The 24,585-nt window shown below is 35.1% G+C and overlaps 1 long non-coding RNA gene across 1 annotated transcript in view; it reads right to left on the reverse strand.

The window, feature by feature from the left end:
• The window catches only part of LOC133102591 (uncharacterized), a 334,490-nt gene that overhangs the window by 46,780 nt on the left and 263,125 nt on the right, over positions 1–24,585 (reverse strand). The window contains exon 4 of the long non-coding RNA XR_009703004.1: positions 1,188–1,319. This is a non-coding gene — a long non-coding RNA (uncharacterized LOC133102591). The remainder of the gene's footprint in view (positions 1–1,187; positions 1,320–24,585) is intronic.

Consider the following 24,585-nt stretch of genomic DNA (forward strand, 5'->3'; position numbering starts at 1 on the left):
GCTTCATTTTGTTAACAATTCGTGTGATAAATTTTCAGAAGCAGGATGTATAAATTCAGGCTGATATGCTCCCCCATTTTTCTAGCAAATATATATAACACAAAATGAACATATGTGAAAATCTCACTTAGCAGACAGACAACAATTTTCATGTTGTAAATATCCATTGAAGAGGTATGAATGGCATTGCATCTAAAACTTGACTTTGATGATTGTGTTCCATATTTAATAATTATCAAATTAAAATAAAGATAAATTATATTCAACTTGATGAAAAGAATCCAACTTCTGATATGATCTAATGACTATATTTCAGTAAGTGCTATTTTTAGTTTATAAATACTAGGATCTCTTTTTTTTTCCTGCAAGACTTTAGAACTATTTATTTTCTGAGAGGCTAATACTATTTTGTAATAGTATTTTTTTTAATTTTTGAGTTAGTCAATGAACTGTAACTTAATCATCTGGTTTTTATCAAAGGATGAGAAAATATCTTTAATTTAAATTAGGATTAAGCACATAATGACAATAATAATAAAACCTTTCTACATGAAGTGACTATTTGACAACTTAATATGGTAATTAGTATTCATAACAAGACATCCCTATCCAGCTTCTATAAAAAGGACTGTATGAGCATGGGGTGGGGGGTGGAGAGGACAAAGGATTAATTTTGAAGATTCATTATTTCAATGAAAAGCAGCCCTTGAGCAATTCAAACTAATGACCAGTTAAAATTACTCCCTTAGCTGTATTCAGCAAATGGATGTAACTGAAAACTAAATTCAACACTTCCTTTTATTAAGTTCTTCCTGAACAATTTGTCTTAAACACTGTTCTCCACATATAATTAACGAAATGAACACTATTCTGAAAATTTGTCAATACACTCTATATTACAATCCTGAAAAAGAAATAGCAGGAGGTTAGACAAGAATACTTTTCATTAATGGCATGAGTTTCTGGCAGAGAGAAAACCTCCTCTCCAGGGGACAGTTTAAGATAGTGCATATTTTTCTGCTTCAATGGGGAGTGAAAGTCCAAAAGATTCTACATGACCTTTGAAGATTTTCTTCCACTTTTAAATAATCTTCCAATAATTTTTACCTATAGTCTCATGTAAAAGACAGATAATGTTATATCATTTAATAGCTCATTGAAACTATAATTTGAGCATTTAAACTTACCTATATAAGAAGTATGCCAACCTTCCAAAAAATGCAATTAATCATGCCACTTATTTAGGCAAATAACTCTTTCTCTCCAAGCATTTGCAGCTTCCCTTGACCTTTTCTTCCCCCAGCTTTATTGAAGTATACCTAGTGTACAAAAAACGGCACATAATTAATATATTCAGTTCGGTGAGTTTGGGCATCGTATACATTTGTGTTACCACAATCAAGGTAATAAACATATCTATCACCTCCAAGTTTCCTCCAAGTTTGTTTGTTTATTTGTTTTGTTTTGGCAAGGACATTTAACACAATATCTTTCCTCTTAAAAGTTTAAGTGCACAATACCTTATTGTTAACTACAAGCACTATATTGTACAGCAGAACTTTGGAACTTACCCATCTCGTATACTGTAACTTTATACCCATTGAACAACAATTCCCCATCCTTCTCCCCCCATCCTCTGGTAACCACCATTCTACTGTCTACTTCTATATGTTTACTATTTTAGATGCCTCATATAAGAAGAATCATTCAGTATTTGCCCTTCTGTGACTAATTTAATTCACTTGGTAAATGTTTTCCAGGCCCATCCATATTATTATAAATGGTATCATTTGCTTCTCTCTTAAGGCTGAATAAATTCCATTTTCTTTATCCATGCATCTTGTCAATGGACATTTGGATTACTTCCATATCTTGGCTACTGTGAATGATGGTATAATGAACATGGGAGTGCAGATATCTCTTAAGATCCTGACTTCCATTTTTTTGAGTATATACCCAGAAGTGGCATTGTTGGGTCATATGGTAATTTTATTTTTAATTTTTTTGAGAACCACCACACTGTTCTCCAAGTGACTGCACCGTTTTACATTCTCACCAACACTGCACAAGGGTTCCAATTTCTCCATAACCTCATTAATACTTGCTTTCTTTTGTTTTCTTCATAATAGCTATCCTAACAGGTATAAGATGATACCTCACTGTGGTCTTGATTTGCATTTCCCTGATGTTTAGTAATGTTGAACATCTTTTCAAATATCTCTTGGTTTTGTATGTCTTCTTTGGAGGAATATCTGTTCAAGTCCTTTTATTTTAAAATCAGGTTATTTGTTTTTGCTTTTGTTTTTTGCTATTGAGTTGTAGGAGTCTCTTATATGTTTGGAAATTCATCCCTAATCAGTTATATGATTTGCAAATATTTCCCCCATTCTGTAGATGGCCTTTTCATGTTATTATTTCTTTTGCTGTGCAGAAGCTTTATGCTTGATGTAGTCCCTTTCATCTATTTTTGCTTTTGTTGCTTGCACTTTTAGTGTCATACCCAAGAAATCATTGTGAAGATCAATATCAAGAAGTTTTCCCTGTTTTCTTCTAGGTTTTATGGTTTCCGGTCTTATGTTTAAGTCTTTACTCCATTTTGAGTTAATATTTCCTTGACTATTAACCCTTGACCAGATCTTTCACCAAATAAAATTTTGGTGAATGTTATGTGGACACCAGATAAAATTTCTCCTTTTGCCAGGGCAACTAAATTGGCATTTGACAAAACACTGCAGAGCAGGTAGATAGAAATCTAATTTTTTTCTTTATTCCCTACTTGCTGTACTAACTAGTAAATATGCAGAATTAAAAGATAAATAATAAGAGATTAAGTTATTTGTTTAATAAGTAGCAAAATAAGGTCTTTGTCTTCAGGGTAGATTTGGGTAACTTTCATGAAACAGGCCAGGTAAATTTTCAAGCTATCAAGCCACCATACCCCGTTTCCAGGGTGACAAAAATATAATATTTTCTACTCTTGTTTGTCCTCAAACTGATTTAAAACCATACTATATGTACAAGACAAATATTCCACAATTCTCTGTGACACTTTAACCAACCTTTAATTAACAAGAATATCAGTTAGTCTAAATTTGTATTTCCTTGTGTTTACTCCCACTAACTGAGAAATTATATTTGTATATTCAACTAATCCTTATACAAACAAATTTATGTGAAATGGTTACAGAAATGTCATATGGAAATAGACAGAAAATCTAAATTTCATAAATTCTATTTGTAATACATCTTAGAAAGAGTTAGCGAGCTCACCACACTCTGTTGAACCATATTATCGTTGAAATTTTGTAGAATGAAGGTTTAGAACTTGAGCTAGAAAGTTTACATATTTTAAGCCAATAGGATATTTATGTAAAGAGTTTTCTCATTCTAGCTGTTGTATTATTTTTATATTCCAGGCACAACTTTGCATTTATGCTTCAGATAAAACCATGCTGTCAAAGCTTAACTCAAAAATTCAGTTGTAGCTGTCATTATCTCAAAACTCATATAATAGTTCTATTGTCTTGGAGAGGAGGATTTACCTGTTTGTTGGGTAGAGGTTGAGAGAGCTGTATGTAAATAAAAGCTCCAGCATTTATATTATTTATGGGAGGAGTTAGAAATAAAAGTGGCCATCAAAAATCTGTACCTATTCGGGCTCAATCCCTGGTGGGGAAACCGAGATCCCACATGCCGTGCAGTGTGGCCCCCCCCCCAAAAAAATAATACAAATGAATGTATATAGCAAAGCACAAACAGACTCACAGGTATAGAAAACTAGTGGTTTCCAAAAGGGAAAGGGAAGGGGGAGGGGCAAGTTAGGGGTAGAGGATTAAGAGACACAAACTAAGCAGCAAGGATATATTGTATAGCACAGGGAAATATAGCCATTATCTTGTAATAACTTTTAATGGAGTATAATCTGTAGAAATACTGAGTCACTATGCTATACACCTGAAAGAAATATAATATGTAAATCCACTATACTTCAATAAAATTTTTTAATTAAAAAATAAAAGAAATTAAAAAGAACAAAAAAATCTGTACCCACTGAATATGTCATACCCTACACTTCAAAGAGTATTCTCTTTGTACTGGATGATTGTGAAGGAACCAAAATGGAGAAAACCTGAATGAGTGTCCCAGAAAAAGCAAGCTAATAGTGAGGGCAAAGAAGCACAAAGAAAGTGTGACAACTGGATACAAACTCTGACCCTGTTTTGTAGTCATAGGAGAAAATTTTTAATTCTAGCTGCTCTAACCAATATAAGGTTGAAAAATATTCAATCCAGAAGCTTAAAATTAAAAAAAGAAAGAAAGAAAGAAGAAAGGAAGGAAACTGAAGTTTTGGGGAGTAATTATGAAAACAAAGGAACATACCAAGGGCTGGCATTCAGAAAGAGTTCCTCATATCCTTCTCTATGTACAAGTCCCGGGACTTTGATTACATGAGCTAAGAACAAGTGGTATTAGAAACAGGACATGGAGGGTTGAAGGCAGGCATAGGTCACTAGATTTAGATAAATGATCATCTTCATCAACCTACAATTAACATCAAAATGAGAGGGAGCTCTATAAGGTAGAATCCCTTCATTCCTAGTTCTGACAACTCTGCTTTTTTTGGCCAAGGATAACTAAACAATGTAACAAAGGTGATAAATTATAACTTGAATAAACATATAGCAGAATACTTTGGAAAATGAGGTCCACTAAGAAAGTTTTACAAGAAAAAAATTTGTAGGCCTTTAAAGAAGACTTGGAGTTACCAGGGAGATGATGCATTTAAGACAAACATCACACTAACACTCCCTGCCTTTTAAATAAAAATGAAGCCCTGAGTGACACATCGTCAGGGTCATTTAAAAAGAGACCTCAAATGCAGCATTCCTTCTAGCCAAAAACCATGGAAAACGCCATCTGTTTTGCATTTGTTTTCATCTCTGGGACCAAATTCTGGACTATTGACTTTAATTTCAGTTAGAGTTCGGTTTTTTATGTCTTAAAGACTCCCCTGTTGGCTTTTTGTATCTTAGCTTTCCTGTACAGTTTTAGCTCTCATTTCTTCATTTTTCACTTCACTGGCTGCCGTGGCTGAGAACTTTCCAATTCAACTCTCAGACCTAAGAAACCCCAACTTCAGAGTATCTGGCTCCCAGCCTCTGACAAAGGGGAGGGACAGATCAGAGATTTTTAAAACAATACATTTGAGGGAAGGCAACATGAGAGACATACATTGGGAAGAAGAGAACTCAGCAAGTGTTCTGTCTTGTTCTATCTTCTATGACTCAGCTACCAATAGGGTGACCATATATATCTTATCACCAAAGTAGGGACTTTTGAGAATAAAAAGAAGCACTAACTAAACAGGATCCCAGACAGGATATATAAACAGAAACTTCTAGGACAAACTGGGAATGTATGGTCACCCTAGTTCTAAATGAATTCTAAGGCCACACCAATGATTCCAGAAACAAAAACCAGGGATTTTTGTTTTGAGAAGGGATTGCAGAGAATAACCCACTGTCATCATTGTCAAGGACTTACACTGAGTTTAATATAATCTTGGGCATTAAAACTTCCTTGGTGGTTTGGTCTTCAAATACTTGCAAAATGGAAGCATACAATTGCCCAAAGTTTAGGGCTTAAACTGGGAGAAATGTAATAAATTCCAAGAATGGAATCCAAGTCACTTGAGAGACAGAGATCTTTGAGACATGAATTAATCTATGAATTCAACCATAGATTATACATAATAAAAATACATTTTATAACAGTATAAGCATATCTCACATAAACTCATATGTTTCATGCAATAAAAACGTAAGTGAAAATTTGCTTTTAGAAGTCATGAGAGGCATTATTGAAAGTGGAAGACTACTGTGATATTTCAAAATTTCTCCTTCATCAGTTTTAAATTACTGATGGGCTGTGTCTACTGGCAAAACAGACAAATCATAATGTTTCCTGTAAGCCAGACGTTGAAATAATATAGAAAAATGGATATGTCTGTGTTAATTTCTAAAGCTGCAGTAATGAGAGGAACTCATTTCTCATGACTTAAGCTTCCTGACATTGCTGCTGATGCTGTAATATCAATAGACTGTTTTTCAGTTATCTTATGACATTCAGCTAAACCTAAAAACTAGATTATAACACTCCTAAAAGAAAGGCAGTTCACATTTTGTCAAATGGTTTTGTTTTTAAGTTTTTCCCCTAAAATAAAGTGCATATTTAGTGAAATTTAATTTTCATCAAGATAAGCCACATGATATCATTGCATTTATTAAAGATACACAGCAAGTGGAGCTTCCTCTTATTCCTTGTCCCCATGAATGTAATTTTGGTGTCGTGTCTAAAGTAGGAAAATTTTTCTCCATCCTGACCGTCAGGCTCATTTTTGCTTCCTACATTAAGAGTTCATTTTGGGCATCACCGTTTATGTCCCTGACTTTCTTTCCTCACATAACAGCTAGAGAGAGAATGCAATATCACTTTGGTAAAACTAAACAACATGCAATCAAATGGTCTATATTAAGCGTGCATTAGGTGTTCAGCACTAGGTTCCTACAGCCCTGCGTTTCAACCTCTCTGACATTCTCCTAGTGGCTCAAGTTTGAAGACTTAGAATCATCATTAACAGTTCTCTCACCTTTATTTTTTATACCTAATGAGTCTCCAAGTGTCTTTGAAACAATAGTCAAATGTGTTTTTGTCATTTCTTCTCCTCTATTACTGAAAGCCTCCTTGTTCTAAATCACACATCAGAAATGTCTTGTAAATGTAGACATCCTGTTTTCATTCTTGATAGGGAATAACGACCCTTAGACAGGCACTTGCTCAAATATGGACTCTATTTGGGTTTCTGACCTATGAACATGCTCTATTGTTATAAACAATGGGAAGAGTGTTTCTTTGACTCACCTAGATTTGAGAAAAGAAGAAAAATAAGAGAGTGGGAGAGAGGAGGGAGTTAAGGAAGGACTACCCTTACACGTGCCCTAACAATTTTGTCCCCATTTCCAGAGGCCATGGGAGGTAGTCTTCAGTCCAGAGTAGTACTTGCTCATTTATCATCTAAGACAGATGGCTAGGAGAATAGAGTAACTCTGGAAAAAATTCACTGAGCTGCTATTAATGGGGTCTGAAATTGTTTGTTTTGATTTTTTCCGCTCTGCTTTCCAAGTGATTATATTTTGTCAACTGAACTGCAGTGTTTATAAAAGGCATTAATAACTATTCTAATGAGGCATTATTTATGCAAAACTGTGGAAATCTTTTATACATGTGTGATACTTCTCCTGAATACCGTTAACTGTCTCATCTTACATTCATCAGTCAATGAACACTTCTGGCCACCTGTTTTGGGTGAGACACTATGTTTGACACTATGTAGATAGTGATATATGATACAGACATGAATCTTAAGTCTAGTGAGGGGAAGAGTTAATAAGCACTTAAGCATGTAAATAATAATGTGAGTACAAACTAAGAAGAATGCTAAATATAAAATCAGTAAGGGAGAACAGACAGGGACTACTTTGAGGAGGTACCATTTAAAGTGAGACTGGAGTGATGAGAAGCCATGTGAGGATTTGTGGGGAGAGCATTCCTGGCAAGAGGAAGAGTGTGTGCTTCTAAACTCGGAAAGGACAAGTGTGATGAACTGCAGTGAGGCCAGTTAAGCTTGTACACAGTGAGCAAAGTGGACAAGGGAGGCTAAGTTGAAGAGATTGTCAGGGAGCTATTGCCCAGGGTCTTTAGGTCAGCCTCAAGGTTGGATATTGTGCTCAGTACAATGGGAAGCCAAAGGAGACTTTTAAGCAGTGGGTAGTATGATCTGATTTCATCTTCAAAAGAGCACTTAAGCTACTATTTTGAGAATAGATTGGAGAGAGTTAAAGAAAAGTAGGAAACCAACTGGGAGACTCTTGAATGTTCCTTATGAGAATAGATGGTTACCTAGTCTTGTGTGGTGGCAGAGATGGCGAAAAATTGCTAGTACTGAGGTATAATCAAGGGAGACTCTCTGGCTTCTCACTTGAATAACACAGTGGATGATCGTGCTGATTCCCAGGACATGTAATACTGGAGTAGATGTTTGGGGGAAGGGTGGAAAGATCAGAGTTTAATCTTAGGTACTTATGTGTGAAGTGGCTTTGACATCAAATGAAGCTGTCCAATGCTGAGGTGACCTCAATAATAGGGGTCTGTACTGGAGTTCCAAATTTAGGACATATTAGCATATGAATATCACTCAAAAGAAATGGGGACAGATGAGATTGACCAGGGAGGGTATATATAGAATAAATAGCAGCTCAAAAAACTGAGAACTGAGGAACTAAGCAACATGGCACTTTAACACTTAAACATCAGATAAGGGAAGATAAACTGGCAAAAGGAATGAAAAAGGAATTTTCAGAGAGAGAAAAAGAAAACCAAAAGAAAAAGTATGTGTTTCAGGGAGAATGGAGTGGTGAACTCTATCAAATGCTGCTAAACAGTCAAGAAAGGTGAGAACAGTATGACTTCACTCATATGTGGAATCTAAAAAAACAAACAAACAAACAAAAAAACCGGAACCAAATAAACAAACAAAACAAGCTCACAGACACAAATGAAGGGGGTTGGAGGTATGCAAAATGGATAAAAAGGGTCAAGTGTATTGTGATGGGTGGTGACTAGACTTTTGATGATGATCACTTTGTAATAAACACAGACGTCAAAACAATGTCATACACCTGAAGCTTATATAGTGCATACCAATTTTACTTCAACAATAAATAAATAAATAACTTTATTTAAAAGAAAAAGAAAGATAAGGTCATAAAGGTGTTCTTTGGATTTGGCAACAGGGAGTTAGTTTGTAACCATGACAGAGAAGTTTTAGAGGAACCATGGTAACAGAAGCCAGAAGGAGGTGAGCTGAGAAGTGAATGCAGGTTGGCAAAGTAGAAATAGATGTGTAGACAATACTTTCAAGAAGCTTGACTGTGAAACTTACTGGAGAAATGGAGCGGAGAAATGGAGAAAAGAGCTGGAGGAGGATGTAGAGGCTGAGATCCTTTTTTAAGATGGTAGGTATTGATCATACATGTATAATGAAAATAATCCAGTAGAGAAAGTACGATAATGCAAAAGTGAGAGGAAATAGATGAAAGAGAAAAGTCTTCCTGAAGGTACGAATGGATCAGATTGATCCAGGGCATAAATACAAGGACTGGTTGTGGGTAGGAGGAAGGACTTCCCTGTAGTTAGGGGAGGAGAAGGAACTGGAGGCACCATTACATTTGTGGGTTTGCTGATAGAATGCCTTTTGAGGTCCCATCGGGTAGGTTCTGCTTTCTTAACGACAATGAAATAGTCACCTCCTGAGGTTGGGGAAAGTGAGGGAGAGTATGAGGAGCAAAGAAAGTTTGTAAAATCACTCTGAAAACCAATAAAGATTGGTCTTTCCAAAAAAAAAAAGAAACCAAGCATTCAATAAACTATCCCTGACCCCCGCCCTTGCTGTTTTGAAAGAAAAAAAAATAGGTTTAAATAGTACAAATGGAAAATCCAGTATGAAGTAAATGATATTTGTTCAAAATCAATTAAGGAGTACAGTGAGTATTTCTATAAGCCTACAGTAAGAACCAAGTAAGAAACAGGATATCCATAATTCTTAGTCCCTTGGCTAGAGTCGGTATTTACCTTAAAGAACCATAGTGAGAATGGAACTGTGCTGCTGCCCTGTCTCCCCCATTTGCAAGGAAATTTTAATAGATTAACTCTCTTTCAACATGTCTTTAAATTGCATGCATATAATGTCATTCTTACTTGATTTTTAAGAAGAATTTTACATATTATTAAAATTATTTATAAAAGAATTCATAGTTGTTGTAACATTTCAATAAATATAGAAGTTTGGGTAATAAAAAAATAAATATTTTTACCTTACTCCAATGTCATTTTCCTGGGAAGCCAATATTATCAGGTAGGCATGAAACCATTCACACTATGTTTTATGTGTATCCAAGTGTACACTATTTTCATTCATTTGTTTTTATTTTTGTTCTGACAGTAATGCAATCACACTAATCATTGGTTCTACAATTTTGTCAATAACTATGTGATTTTCCAAGCTGATATTCATAAAGTTAAAATTATTTACAATGATTGCATAGTATCCCATAGTATATGCCTTCCACACTTTATTTTATCACTGCTCCTTTAATGGAAAATTAGATTATGAATTAAAACAATGCTGCAAAAAATATTATCAAATCTATATCATTGCATACAGGTCCTCCCCTAACATTTATTGGCCTGAGGAAAGAGTACAAGTAGAGGGTCACATACCATCTGTCTAAATAGTTAAAGTTATTAATCAGGCTAAGAATCTGTTACATAAGTTCTATCTTCCTACTTTGACAAATATACACTTACAGTGACCTGGAAGTCCAGCTTGGAATTTCCAGTTCTCAGATGTTTCGGTCCCTGGCCATTTGCCCTCCACCTGCACCACTTCTCAGCCCACTCTGAGGACAGTCCTATAACACATGGCCTAGTACTCTTCCCTGCGGACACTCCACTCCAGTCCTAACATTTCACCCCACCTGCACTCTTCTTACAGATTCTCCTCCTGCAAATAGCCTCCAGTTGGCTACTCCTTGAGCTTAGAGGTGCTGAGAGAAGACAAACTGGGTGGGGGGGGGGGGGGGAAGCCCATTCAGAACTTGGGAGCTGACTTGGGTCATTCGGCAGAGAATTCTGAGCCATGAGGATACAGAATATGGAATGTGATCCAGGTTGGGGGCCAGGGATCATAGGCTCCTGGACGCCATGACTTTTTCCACCCCATAGGAAAAGGCAGGCAGGCCTGAGCTCTCTAAAGAACAGGGCCAGGAGAGAGCCCCACTGTGACCTGCATATAAGGACAGTACTGATTGCATAGTCATGCATTCATTTCTGTAAGATGGATCCCTAGAAGTAGAATTGATAGATAAAAGAATATGATCGTTTTTTATCTGGAAAAAAATCCTATCTGATGCAGCAAGTATTGCTAGCTATTTATATTAAACTGAAAATGTATGACAGCCTCTGCCTTTGAACCTCATAAAAAATGATGCTTTTTCTTAATATTTTGCTGAACTAATGGTTGAAAAACAACACTTCACTATTTGCATTCATATTTCCCTGAGCAGTGGTAAGATTTACATTTACATTCATAATACATTCTTTTATAAATTGCCTGTTAGTATTCATCGTTCTTGAGAGAATTATTATTTTTATAGTTTAGCCAATAATATTTACTTTCACTTTATATTTAATTAATCTCAGCATTTATCTTTACTAGTTGTGTTCTCCAAAATCTTTTTAGTTGTGTTACTTCTAGTACTTTCTAGTTTTTTAAGGTGATCACTGGCTTGTTTTCAATCTTTGTTTTTTAATTAAGGCTTTTAAAGTCATACATTTTAGTCCAAGTACAAGCTTTAACTGTGTCACATTGGTATTCATCAAATTATTCATATTTTTCAATATAATTAATTAATTTCAATATAATTTGAAATTCAATGTTCAGTTAATTTTTGATCCAGGAATTTAATTTTAAAGGGGTTAACCTTTTCTAACTTGTTCATTTCTATATTAATTGAATTATTGTGACCAGAGACTATGGCTTGCAAAAGTCCTACTTTTTGGAATTTATCATGATTTTCTTGTGACACAGTACTTGATAATGTTAGCAAATATTCTATTGGCAAAAGATCCAATATAGATTATGGATAAGAAACATGTGTGTCTGTGCACAAGGTACTAAATGTGTATACAGCATAAAAGTAAGTGTAGAAGATTGTTGTTTAGAGAAAAGGCCACTAAGGATGTAAATATAAAAATTGGGTATGTGACAGAAAAATCAGCTGAAAAGGATAGAAAAAGATAGAAACAAATAAGCAGAGATCAAAGCAGTGTCTAAGATTTTAGTATGTAAATCCAGGAGCCTATAATCAATAAACACAAACAAGCAGAATTCAGGCATTAGAGAGATTGAGCTTAGGGATCAAGTATTCTCCCAGTGGGAAAATTATATTTCAGAGACAGGCAACCCAGTTGCCAAAATTATAGAGTATGAGCCAACACAGCTGCAAGCAGAAAGACAGACTTCATTCTGAGTTAGTAGCTGGAAGCTTCTGATACCTTCCCCATTTATAGCACAATTGTTCCCAGAAAAGGTAGCAGAAATACATGATCTTATTCTCATTTCCTTGTTTGAAACTACTTTTAATACTTTTATCTTTAAAAAGTATTGTTATATTTACTTCTATTCCGATACTTTCTCTATGTCCTTTTCCAAGTATGTGCAGCATAAGATTTGGTAGTGAACTTATTTAATAGAAAAACTGTTAATCATGAATAGTAGTTTTAAACCGAGAGAAGAAAATAAGGACCTAGAAAACTGTTCAGTCACTTATATGCAGGGAAGACCCTTAAATGAACACACCCAAAGAATAGACTATAGCAACAAGAATTTTCAAAGTACATGGACTTAGGTCTACAAAGACCTAGATTTCAATTTTCATTCTGCCACTTTGAATGTTTTTCTCTACCCAGAAATCTCCTGTGTATATTTGGCTAGTTAAGAGGGGACCATCTGTTGTGACACAGATGATGAAAACATACTTCCTGCCCCTCTCACATACTACATTGAGAACTCATTAAAGTATGCTCCTATTGAATGGTTTCTTAGTGATCATTTATAAACAGCCTCCAGTAGTTCAGTGGTCTTCAATCTGCTCAGCATAATGCTGAAGAACCCAGAGTGGGATTTTCCAACCTTGACATTAATAGCATGTATTGGGGGACTGTCCTGTGCCTTATAGAATATTTAGAAGCATCCCTTGTCTCTAATCTCTAATTAGCACCTCGTCTCTACTTGTGACAACCAAAAATGTCTTCAGATATTTTAAATTGTCCCCTGGGTGGTGTAAAATCACCCGTGTTTGAGAACCACTGGCCTAGAGAGATAACAGAAATGGCTATCCAGTTCTCCTCCATTGATGGAGAAGAATTAAAATATTGTGCTATTGTGAAGTGGGCACTTTTGAGATATATTTGTCAGTGGTTACATGCACAATTAGTCTCACTCAGAGAAGACATGCTCTTTTATTGCTCCATATATTTGTCATATAAGAAATTGAAACACACCCTGAATTTGAGAAAGTATAATAAATAGCCAAAATAAGGTAAAATTTTCTAAAATCATCATAGAACACCCAGACAAAATAGTTTAGTAAATTAAACTTAACCAAAACTTTAATTTCATATGTTCATCTATTAAAGCTTATTGAAATTCATTCCAATATCAGAATTTAGGAAAAATATTTTGATGCTTCTTTGACAGCTTGAGATAGTCCTTGGTGCCATGTCACCACTGTAGGAAACTGCTACCCCCCTTTTCTCACAATTCCTGTAGATGGACAGGATGAAGGATCCAATTGTGGTTTCAAGAAGACACCTGTCTACAATGAATACACACTTTGAGGAAATTTGGGAAGAAAATATAGCCAAGCCAATCCATTCGTGACTCCAGCTAACCTTTCTTTACATTGCAGTTAATTTGGGGTGCAAGTGTCAATAGGAACAAACCAGTTGCAGTTTATTAATGTTGAAAACTCAGCTAAAGCTATGAAATTTCAATCATAAACAAGCAAATTGTGCTATAATTTGGTATTTTAGTGTGCAGTAAATAAATGAATAAAATTATTTTACTTTGCCTAATAAGTAAAACAGGACTTTAAGTACTGAAATTGCACCAGAAAGTCTAAGAAAAGAAGCCTTTTATTAAAGTACAGATTATGTTCATTACATTGAGCAGTAGAGCTGAGAGGCTAAAAGAACCATAACAAACAATTGATGGTAGTGGGTAGTGATATCCAATATTGCACACTTGTGATATTCTACTCAAAACTATTTCTCCTAGGAGATGATTCAATCTACCAATCTTTCAAACAAGATAAACTCTTCTCTGAAGAATTAAAGGTATTTAGAGGGTACTTTTTTTTATAACTCATCTTAATCTTTAGATGAAACGTGTTCTCTCCTCTCTACAGGGTGTTATTACTTTTAATTCAGAAGCTTCAGTAAATGATCACAGCTAGTCCATCATCTCTCATAATGTCAATGTCAAGTCTGTTGTGAGAATGGATTAATAACAAGCTGAAGAGAGGATATGTCAGAAGAACTCTTGCTAACTTAAGAATTACTTTCTAGATTGTCATAATGTGACAACTAATAGGTGGCTTTGACAGGTGTTTTTAAAGCAAACTGTGGATAGCTGAATGGTAACAGTAAGCTAGCTGTATCTGCATTATTTTAGTACTTCATGAAGGAACACACCATATTTTAGTATAAACTTTAATCAAAATGAAATTTTCTTAGGTATGTCTTGATAATGCATTTCTCTTTCTAAAGATCTCAATTTCTTGAGATAATGCAAAGATCTCAGGTGCATGATAAAATGACATTGAGGGATTGCTGATATATTTTAGGAGATAAACTAAAGGTAGAAAATGTCAAAAATATATCAGGACAAAAAATGTATCAGTATTAAATGTAATTGAAACAGGAGAATAAAAAGTTTGGTATGGAAGCAATATAAAATTCAATTGGGCTTTTTCTACCAATGGATAAGGACGCATCTGTGACTTTTATTACATTCAGTGGTAGTTCAGAATATAATATCTTTACAACTGTCTCAATTATTGGTATTTCTCAAATATAATATATATCCTAAGATTAGGACCATAGATTGATACCATGGAAATTGAGAGATTAGGAAGATACAGATGGAAGCAGACAATAAAACAGAATAAATTAAAGTCTAGTAAAATAAGATGGCATAATACTCTGTTAAAATTATGTTTTACTCTACTCAATAAAAAAATAGAACTTGAACCAATAATAGAGTGATGATGTTTCTATAATCCTCCAAATAGAATGGAAAATGGAATTTCTGATTAAGACTATAAGTCGTCAAGTATTTACAATTCATAAAAAGTTACTTAAATAAAATATCAGAAATGTCATTTCCAGTAAAGGCAGACTAGGTCACTCAAATCAATTTGACCAGTACAAACCACAACAACAAAAGGTAGTTAAGCTGTTTTTATATTTTAAATCACATCAATAGTATTAAAAAGCTGAAAAGTTAGGTAAACAATTTGAATTAATTGAACAGCTTTTTATAACTTTTTAAATTTTTATTTGAAGAACTTAAAAGTTCAGTAATCTACTAGAATTAATTGGAGTATATAGCAAGTTTACTGGATCCAATATAAACATTAAAATCAATTATATCTCTATATAAAAGTAACAAATGAAAAAATATTAAAAAGAGATATTTTAAGTTGCATCAAAAATTTAAAGTATATCCAAGTAAACTTAAGAAAATATGTGTAACTCCACTACAAGGAAAAATGACAAAACTCTACAGAGATAGAAAATAAAACAAATAAATATAGAGATACATTATGCTCATCATTTGAAAGACTTAAAAGTAGATGTCAATTCTATCCAAATTAATGTACAGAGTCAAGGAAATCTCTATCAAAATTCCAACATCTCTTCTTGAGGAGTGGGGAGTTCGTTCTAAAATTTATATAAAAATGTAAAGAACTAAGATCCAAAACACTACTGAAGTAAAACAAGATAGGGGTCCTTAATCAAGCAAGTATCATAATGTATTTTAAAGCCATAATGATTAAGCAGAAATAGGAAAAAAGTACAAATGGAACCCAATAGAGAACCCCAAAACAGACCCACCCATATATGAACATGATGTGGGAGAGTGGTGACACAGCAGAGCAGTGGGTAAGGGATAGTCTCGTCAATAAATGATAATGGAGCCTGGGCGTCCATCTGAGTGTCAGGTAGTGTACATTGTCTCTCACCTACACTCTCCGTGTATTAAACTCTCTTGTCAATTTTCTTTCTGTGAGGTTCTCCCATTGATAAGCACTGATGGAAGCGAGAAACTTTATTTTTCTCGTCTGCATCTCCTGTGACAATGACATAAATGCAATGGCAGGAAACAAGGTGATTTGCAGCTGCTGCAGGTCTCCGCAGCATCAGAAGGAGGGTAAGCTCCTAGTGTCTTGCTCTATTCCAACAACAGTTGTTGGCAGCATAACCTTCAGTTGTTTCAGTGATAATAGACTGTAAGCTTGAGCCATAAGGGTATTAGGCAGCTTCCTGATCTTTGGGTAACAACTCCTTCTCACTTTTCCTTCTCTAGACACCTCCTCCTCCTGCCTTTTGCTCCTTCAGCCCCTCCAAAATTTTTCCAATAGATTCTCTAAGTAATGCTCTATTTAAGTACCTGGAGTGATTTCTATTTTCCAGGATGGACCCTGACACAATATTCTACAACCAAAATAAAAATTAACTATAGGTGGATTAATTTTCAAAATCTGAAAGGCAAACCTATAACACTCTTAGAATATAATATAGAATAATATTTTATAACCTCAGGTAGGGAAGAATTTTTCAAACAAGACAAAAAAAGCCTTAACCATAAAGGAAAAGACTGTTAAATTCTACTTCAATTAATTCAGAACTTCTATTTATCAAGCTACCAAAAAGGAGCTAAAAGGCAGAGTAAGAAAAGAGATCTGCAACACATAACTAAAAAAAGTAGGCATGAAAAATAAAGTACTTCTATACTCTTGTAAATCAATATGAAAAGACAGAATCCCAATAGAAAAATGGACAAATTATTTGGATGGCATTTTACATTCACAAAAAGAAAATCCAAAATGATATATGAATATATGAAAAGACATTCATTGGCAGTTTCTATTTATTTATTTATTTATTTATTTTTATTTACTTTTATTTATTTATTTTTTTAATCTGCATCGGGCCTTAGCTGTGGCACGCTGGATCTTCGTTGAGGTGCACAGGCTTCTCTCTAGTTGTGGCTCGCGGGCTTCTCTCTAGTAATGGTGTGCAGGTTTTCTCTCTCTAGCTGTGGTGTGTGGGTTTCAGAGTGCATGCGCTCTGTAGTTGTGGCACATGGGCTCCAGAGTGCATGGGCTCTGTAGTTTGCAGCATGCAGGCTCTCTCACTGAGGCACGCAAGCTCAGTAGTTGTGGCGTGTGGGCTTAGTTGCCCCGCAGCATGTGGGATCTTAGTTCTCTGACTAGGGATCAAACCACGTCCCCTGCTTTGGAAGGTGGATTCTTTACCACTGGACCTCCAGGGAAGTCCCTCATTGGCAGTTTCTAATCTCTGAACATTTCTCCTCCTCTTCATCCTTCCCCCTTCATTCTTCCTCTCACTCTCTTCTGGTTCCTCCTTCTCCTCCCTATTCTTCTTACATGCCAAGTCACTCTCTTTTTCCTATTGCTCTTCTAGACCTTCTAACTATTCTGTAATCAATTTCCTTTTTGAATTACTGAGAGAGGTTTTGTTTTCAAAATTGGTCTCACAAGTTGAATTGCTTTGAAAGGAATTCTAATCATGTTGGGACCAATACTAAACATGTAAACTTATGTTAAAATTATAAATTTTTTAAAAATGATATTCTTGAGGAAGAGATCAAGATGGTGGAGAAGGAGGATACTGAGCTCAATTTCCCCCATGAACATATCAAAAATACAACTACACATGGAGAAATTCTCACTGAAAACAAAATGGAGACTGGAAGAAAGATTCTTCTACAATCAAGGCTGTAAAGAAAGATCCACATGGAGTTGGGTAGAGAGGGAGAAGTAATCCTGTTGGGACCCACATTTCTAGGAGAGAACACAGAAGACGAGGGGGATATCACGGGCATGGGGATTCTCCCTGGGGAGTGAGGGCTTCACACCACATACTGAGCATCCCAACCTGGGCCCAATGCATGGAATATGAGTCCCCTTAGCTGGTTTGAAAACCAGTGAGACTTATAGGAGGGCTGTAAGAAACCAAGACTACACTCCTGAAGAGCATGCACATGCTTGCTTACTCCCAGTAACAAGGTGGAAGAAACAGACTGAAACTGCCTGGGGCTCCAGCCAATTTCCCATGACTGCCCCATTGTGAAATTCAACCCCTGGCAAGCACCAGCTCTGGCCTCTATAGTTCCAATTCAGTTCCCCACTAGGGAAAAGGCTGCTGTGGCCAAGGACAGTGCACACTTAAGGGGATGCAGCCAGCTCAGACCCAGTATTGCATCCGAACTGTACAGGGGGCTCCCATTGCTGGCATTTGTGGAAGTGGTGGATCAGGAGCTATCTGGAACTCTGACTTACATCAAATTCCATTGATTAAATTTTAAGGAAAACTAGATGGACATATTTTGCTTTGGAAGACAATTTTTAATCTCTGTATTTGTTTGTTTGTTTGTTTCTGAGTAGTGGATAGAAATTGGAACCTTGGATACAAAAACGAGACCCATATATATGATGTCTAAAAGAGACCCACTTCTGATCTAGAGACACATACAGAATGAAAGTCATGGGAAGGAAAAAGTATTCCATTCAACTGGAAATCAAAAGAAAGCTGGAGTAGCAATAATCATATCAGACAAAATAGACTTTCAAATAAAGACTGTTACAAGAAACAAAGAAGGACGCTACAAAATGATGAAGGGATCAATCCAAGAAAAAGATATAACAATTGTAAATATATATGCACCCAACATAGGAGCACCTCAATATATAAGGCAAATGTTAACAGACATACAAGGAGAAATTGACAGTAACAAAATAATAGAGGGGAACTTTAACACCCCACTTACATCAATGGACAGATCATCCAGACAAAATATCAGTAATGAAACACAGGCTTTAAATGACACATTAGACCAGGTGGACTTAATTGATATTTATAGAGCATTCCATCTGAAAGCAGTAGAATACACATTCTTTTCAAGTGCACATGGAACATTCTCCAGGATAGATCACATGCTGGGCCACAAAGCAGTCCTCAGTAAATTTAAGAAAACTGAAATTTTATCAAGCATATTTTCTGACCACAATGCTATGAGATTAGAAATCAACTGAAGAAAAAAAATGCAAAAAACACATACATGTGGAAGCTAAACAATCTGCTACTGAACAACCAATGATCACTGAAGGAGTCAAAGAGGAAGTTAAAAAATACTTAGAGACAAATGAAAACAAAAACAAAAACACGACAAGCCAAAACCTATGGGATGCAGCCAAAGCAGTTCTACGAGGGAAGTTTATAGTGATACAAGCTTACCTCAGGAAACAAGAAAAATCTGAAGTAAACAACCTAATCTGACACATAAAGCAATTAAAGAAAGAGGAACAAACAAAACCCAAAGTTAGTAGAAGGAAAGAAATCATAAAGATCAGAGCAGAAATAAATAAAAGAGAGACTAAAAAAAAAGGAAAAAATTGACAAAACTAAAAACTGGCTCTTGGAAAAGATAAACAAAATTGATAAGCCCTTTAGCTGAACTCATCAAGAAAAAAGAGAGAGGGCCCAAATCAATAAAATTAGAAATGAAAAAGGACAAGTTACAACTGACACCACAGAAATACGAAGAACCATAAGAAACTACTAAAAGCAACTATATGCCAATAAAATGGACAACCTAGAAGAAATGGACAAATTCTTAGAAAGGTACAATCTCCCAAGACTGAACCAGGAAGAAATAGAAAATATGAACAGACCAATTACAAGTACTGAAATTGAATCTGTGATTTGAAAACTCCCAAGAAACAAACGTCCAGGACCAGACGGCTCCACAGGTGAATTCTACCAAATATTTAGAGAAAAGTTAACACCTACCCTTCTGAAACTATTCCCCAAAGATGCAGAAGAAGGAACACTTCCAAACTCATTCTATAAGGCCACCATCACCCTGATACCAAAACCAGACAAAGGTCCCACAAAAAAAGAAAATTATAAGCAAATATCACTGATGAACAAACATGCAAAAATCCTCAAGAAAATACTAGCAAACCAAATTCAACAATACATTAAAAGGATTATACAGGGCTTCCCTGGTGGCGCAGTGGTTAAGAATCTGCCTGCCAGTGCAGGGGACACGGGTTCAAGCCCTGGTCGGGGAAGATCCCACATGCGGCAGAGCAACTAAGCCTGTGTGCCACAACTACTGAGCCTGCGCTCTAGAGCCCGGGAGCCACAACTACTGAAGTTCGCGCACCTAAAGCCCGTGCTCTGCAACAAGAGAAGCCACTGCAATGAGAAGCCCGCACAACCGCAATGTAAAGTAGCCCCCCTAGCCCCCCCTCCCTCCAAGGGGCAAAGAAACAAAGACCCAATGCAGCCAAAAATAAATAATAAAATAATAAATTTATTTTTAAAAAAAAGGATCATACAACATGATCAAGAGGGATTTATCCCAGGGATGAAAGGACTTTTCAATATCTGCAAATCAATCAGTATAATACACCACATTAACAAATTGAAGAATAAAAACCATATGATCATCTCAATAGATGCAGAAAAAGATTTTGACGAAATTCAATAACCATTTATGATAAAAATTCTCCAGAAAGTGGGCATAGAGGGAACATACCTCAACATAATAAAGGCCATATATGACAATCCCACAGCAAACATCATACTCAGTGGTGAAAAGCTGAAAGCATTTCCTCTAAGATCAGGAACAAGACAAGAATGACCATTCTTGTCACTTTTATTCAACATAGTTGTGCAAGTCCTAGCTACAGCAATCAGAGAAGAAAAAGAAGTAAAAGGAATCCAAATTGGGAAAGACGATGTAAAACTGTCACTGTTTGTAGAAGACATGATACTATACATAGAAAATCCTAAAGGTGCTACCAGAAAACTACTAGAGCTCATCAATGAATTTAGTAAAGTTGCAGGATACAAAATTAACAGAAATCTGTTGCATGTTTATACACTAACAATGAAAGGTCAGAAAGAGAAATCAAGGAAACAATCCCATTTGCCATTGCATCAAAAAAGAATAAAATACCTAGGAATAAACCTACATAAGGAGGCAAAAGACCTGTATTCCAAAAACTATATAATGAAAGAAATTGAAGATGACACAAACAGATGGAAAGATATACCATGTTCTTGTATTGGAAGAATCAATATTGTTAAAAATGACTATATTACCCAAGCAATCTACAAATTCAGTGCAACTCCTATCAAATTATCAATGGCATTTTTCACAGAACTTGAACAAAAATTTTAAAATTTGTGTGCAAACACAAAAGACCCTGAATAACCAAGGCAATCTTGAGAAAGAAAAATGGATCTGGAGGAATCAGGTTCCCTGACTTCAGACTATACTACAAAGCTACATTCATCAAAGATACTGGCATAAAAACAGATATATAGATCAATGGAACAGGATAGAAAGCCCAGAAATAAACCTACATATCTATGGTCAATTAATCTATGACAAAGGAGCCAAGAATATACAATGAAGAAAAGACAGTCTCTTCAATAAGTGGTGCTGGGAAAACTGGACAGCTACATGTAAAAGAATGAAATTAGGACATTCTCTAACTCATACAAAAAAATAAACTCAAAATAGATTAAAGACCTAAATGTAAGACCAGACACTACAAAACTCCTAGAGGAAAACATAGGCAGAATACGCTTTGACATAAATCGCAGCAATATCTTTTTTGATCCACCTCAGAGAGTAATGGAATTAAAAACAAAAATAAACAAATGGGACCTAATTAAACTTAAAAGCTTTTGTACAGCAAAGGAAGCCATAAACAAAACAAAAAGACAACCTACAGAATGGGAGAAAATATTTGCAAATGATGCAACTGACAAGGGATTAATATCCAAAATATACAAGCAGCTCATACAGCTCAATATCAAAACAAATAAATAAATAAACAATGAAATAAAAAATGGCAGAAGACCTAAAAAGACATTTCTCCAAAGAAGAAACACAGATGGGCAAAAGGCACATGAAAAGATGATCAACATTGCTAATTATTAGAGAAATGCAAATCAAAACTGCAATGAAGTATCACTTCACACCAGTCTGAATGGCAACATCAAAAAGTCTACAAATAATAAATGCTGGAGAGAGAGGGACTGTGTGGAGAAAAGGAACCCTCCTACCCTGTTGGTTGGAATGTAAATTGTTACAGCCACTGTGGAGAACAGCATGGAGGTTCCTTAAAAAACTAAAAATAGAGCTACCATGTGATCCAGCATTCCCAGTCCTGGGCATATATCCAGAGAAAACCATAACTCAAAAAGATACATGCATCCCAATGTTTACTGCAGCACTATTTACAATAGCCAACACATGGAAGCAACTTAAATGCCATCAACAGATGACTGGTTAAGAAGATGTGGTACATATATACAAAGGTATACTACTCAGCCATAAAAAGAATGAAATAATGCCATTTGCAGTAACATGGATGGGCCTAGAAAGTATGATACTAAGTGAAGTAAATCAGACAAAGACAAATATCATATGACATCACTTATATATGGAATTTTAAAAAGTGATACAAATGAACTTATTTTAAAAGCAGAAAAAAGAGTCACAGACTCAGAAAACAAACTTATGGTTACCAAAGTGGAAAGGTGGGGGGCAGGGATAAATTAGGATTTGGGGATTGACAAATACACACTACTATATCTAAACTAGATAATCAACAAGGACCCACTGTATAGCACAGGGAACTCTACTCAGTATTCTGTAACAAGCTAAATGGGAAAAGAATCTGAAAAAGAATAGATATATGTATATGTATAACTCAATCACTTTGCCGTACACCTGAAACTAACACAACATTGTAAATCAACAATATTCCAACATAAAATAAAAAAATTTTTAAAATATATTAAAGGTCAAAAAATACCAAAAGAGAAAAAGATACACGCACCCCAATGGTCATTGCCACACTATTTACAATGGCCAAGACATGGAAGCAATGTAACTGTCCACTGACAGATGAATGAATAAAGAAGATGTGGTATATATATACAACAGAATATTACTCAGTTATAGAAAAGAGTGAAATAATGCCATTTGCAGCAACATGGATGAATCTAGAGATTATCATACTAAGTGAAGTAAGTCAGACAGAGAAAGACAAATATTGTATGATATGGCTTATATGTGGAACCTAAAAAGATGATACAAATGAGCTTATTTACAAAACAGAAATAGACTCACAGACATAGAAAACGAACTTATGATTACCAAAGGGGAAAGGTGTGGGGGGAGGGATAAATCAGGAGTTTGGGATTAAAATATTCACACTACTATATATAAAGTAGATAACCAACAAGGACCTACTGTATAGAACAGGGAACTATATTCAATATCTTATAATAACCTATAATGGAAGAGAATGTAAAAAAAAGAATATATATATATATATATGTATACATATATATATCAGAGTCACTTTGTTGTACACCCGAAACTAACACAACACTTCAAATCAACTATATTTCAATAAAAATTTTTAAAAAATAAAAATAAATAAAGAAGAAATTTGGAAACTTAAAAAAAAATCTATCTTCTAGGTGACCACTATATCATTGTGTTTGGTTTTGAGATTTCCTTCCTCTATACTTCTGATGTTTTCCATACACAAACTTTCCAAATCTATGATATATAGATATATGTTGAAGCACCATTTTCCCCCTAATTTAAATACCTATAGGCAGTGACAAAACTAGAAATTTTTAGTAATTAAGAGTATACTTGCATTGCCAGGAAAAGTTGGGAATTAAGGATTATTTGAAGAGAAGCTGAGCTTAATTTTTATTTTTTTTCTAGGTATAACATGTGAATTTTAAAAGGGAGACCTCTAAATGTCAGATCAAAAGGAGGTTTGTGAGAGTGCAGTATAGGGAAACAAAGCTTGAGCTCCAGAATCCAATTGACATGGATTAATATCCTAGATCAACCCCCTGAATCAATATGTATACTGTAAAATTTCTTTGAATTCTTGAATCCTCAATTTCTGAATCTGCAAGCTGGCAATAACAATACTCATTTAGTAAGGTTATAATAGGGATCCAGTGTATGTAAAACATTAGGACAGGGATTAAACATAGTGTCAGGAAATAATACTGTTATTGCTATGTTATTACTCATTACAGAGAACCTCATTACAGTTGCCATGCCAGGTTCTGACTGGTTAAATTACTGGTTCTAAACGTAAGCATCTTGTCCCAAAACTCTAGAATCCAGACTTTATCTGTTAAGAAGTGCTCAGCTGCAACAAATGGAACTTTTGACTCAACTCGGGTTAAATACGATAAAATGTATTGTGCTATATCATAATTAAATTCAGAGGTAAGACTGCCTTCAAGCTTGGTTAATTAAGATGTTCAACTTTGTCAAGAACTCAAGTTCTATTGAGAGGACTATATGTTTTTTTCTTTCATTCTATTAAAGTGATATATCATATTGATTGATGTGCATATGTTGAACTATCTTTGCATTCCAAGTATGAATCCCATTTCATCATATCCATTGCATAATCCTTTTAATGTATTGTTGAATTAAGTTTGCTAGTATTTTAGGGAGAATTTTTGCATCTCTATTCATCAAGGATATTGGCCTGTAGTTTTCTTTTCTGGTAGTCTCCTTTTCCAGCT

This window comes from Eubalaena glacialis, chromosome 12 (assembly GCF_028564815.1).
Source record: "Eubalaena glacialis isolate mEubGla1 chromosome 12, mEubGla1.1.hap2.+ XY, whole genome shotgun sequence".
NCBI lineage: Eukaryota > Metazoa > Chordata > Mammalia > Artiodactyla > Balaenidae > Eubalaena > Eubalaena glacialis.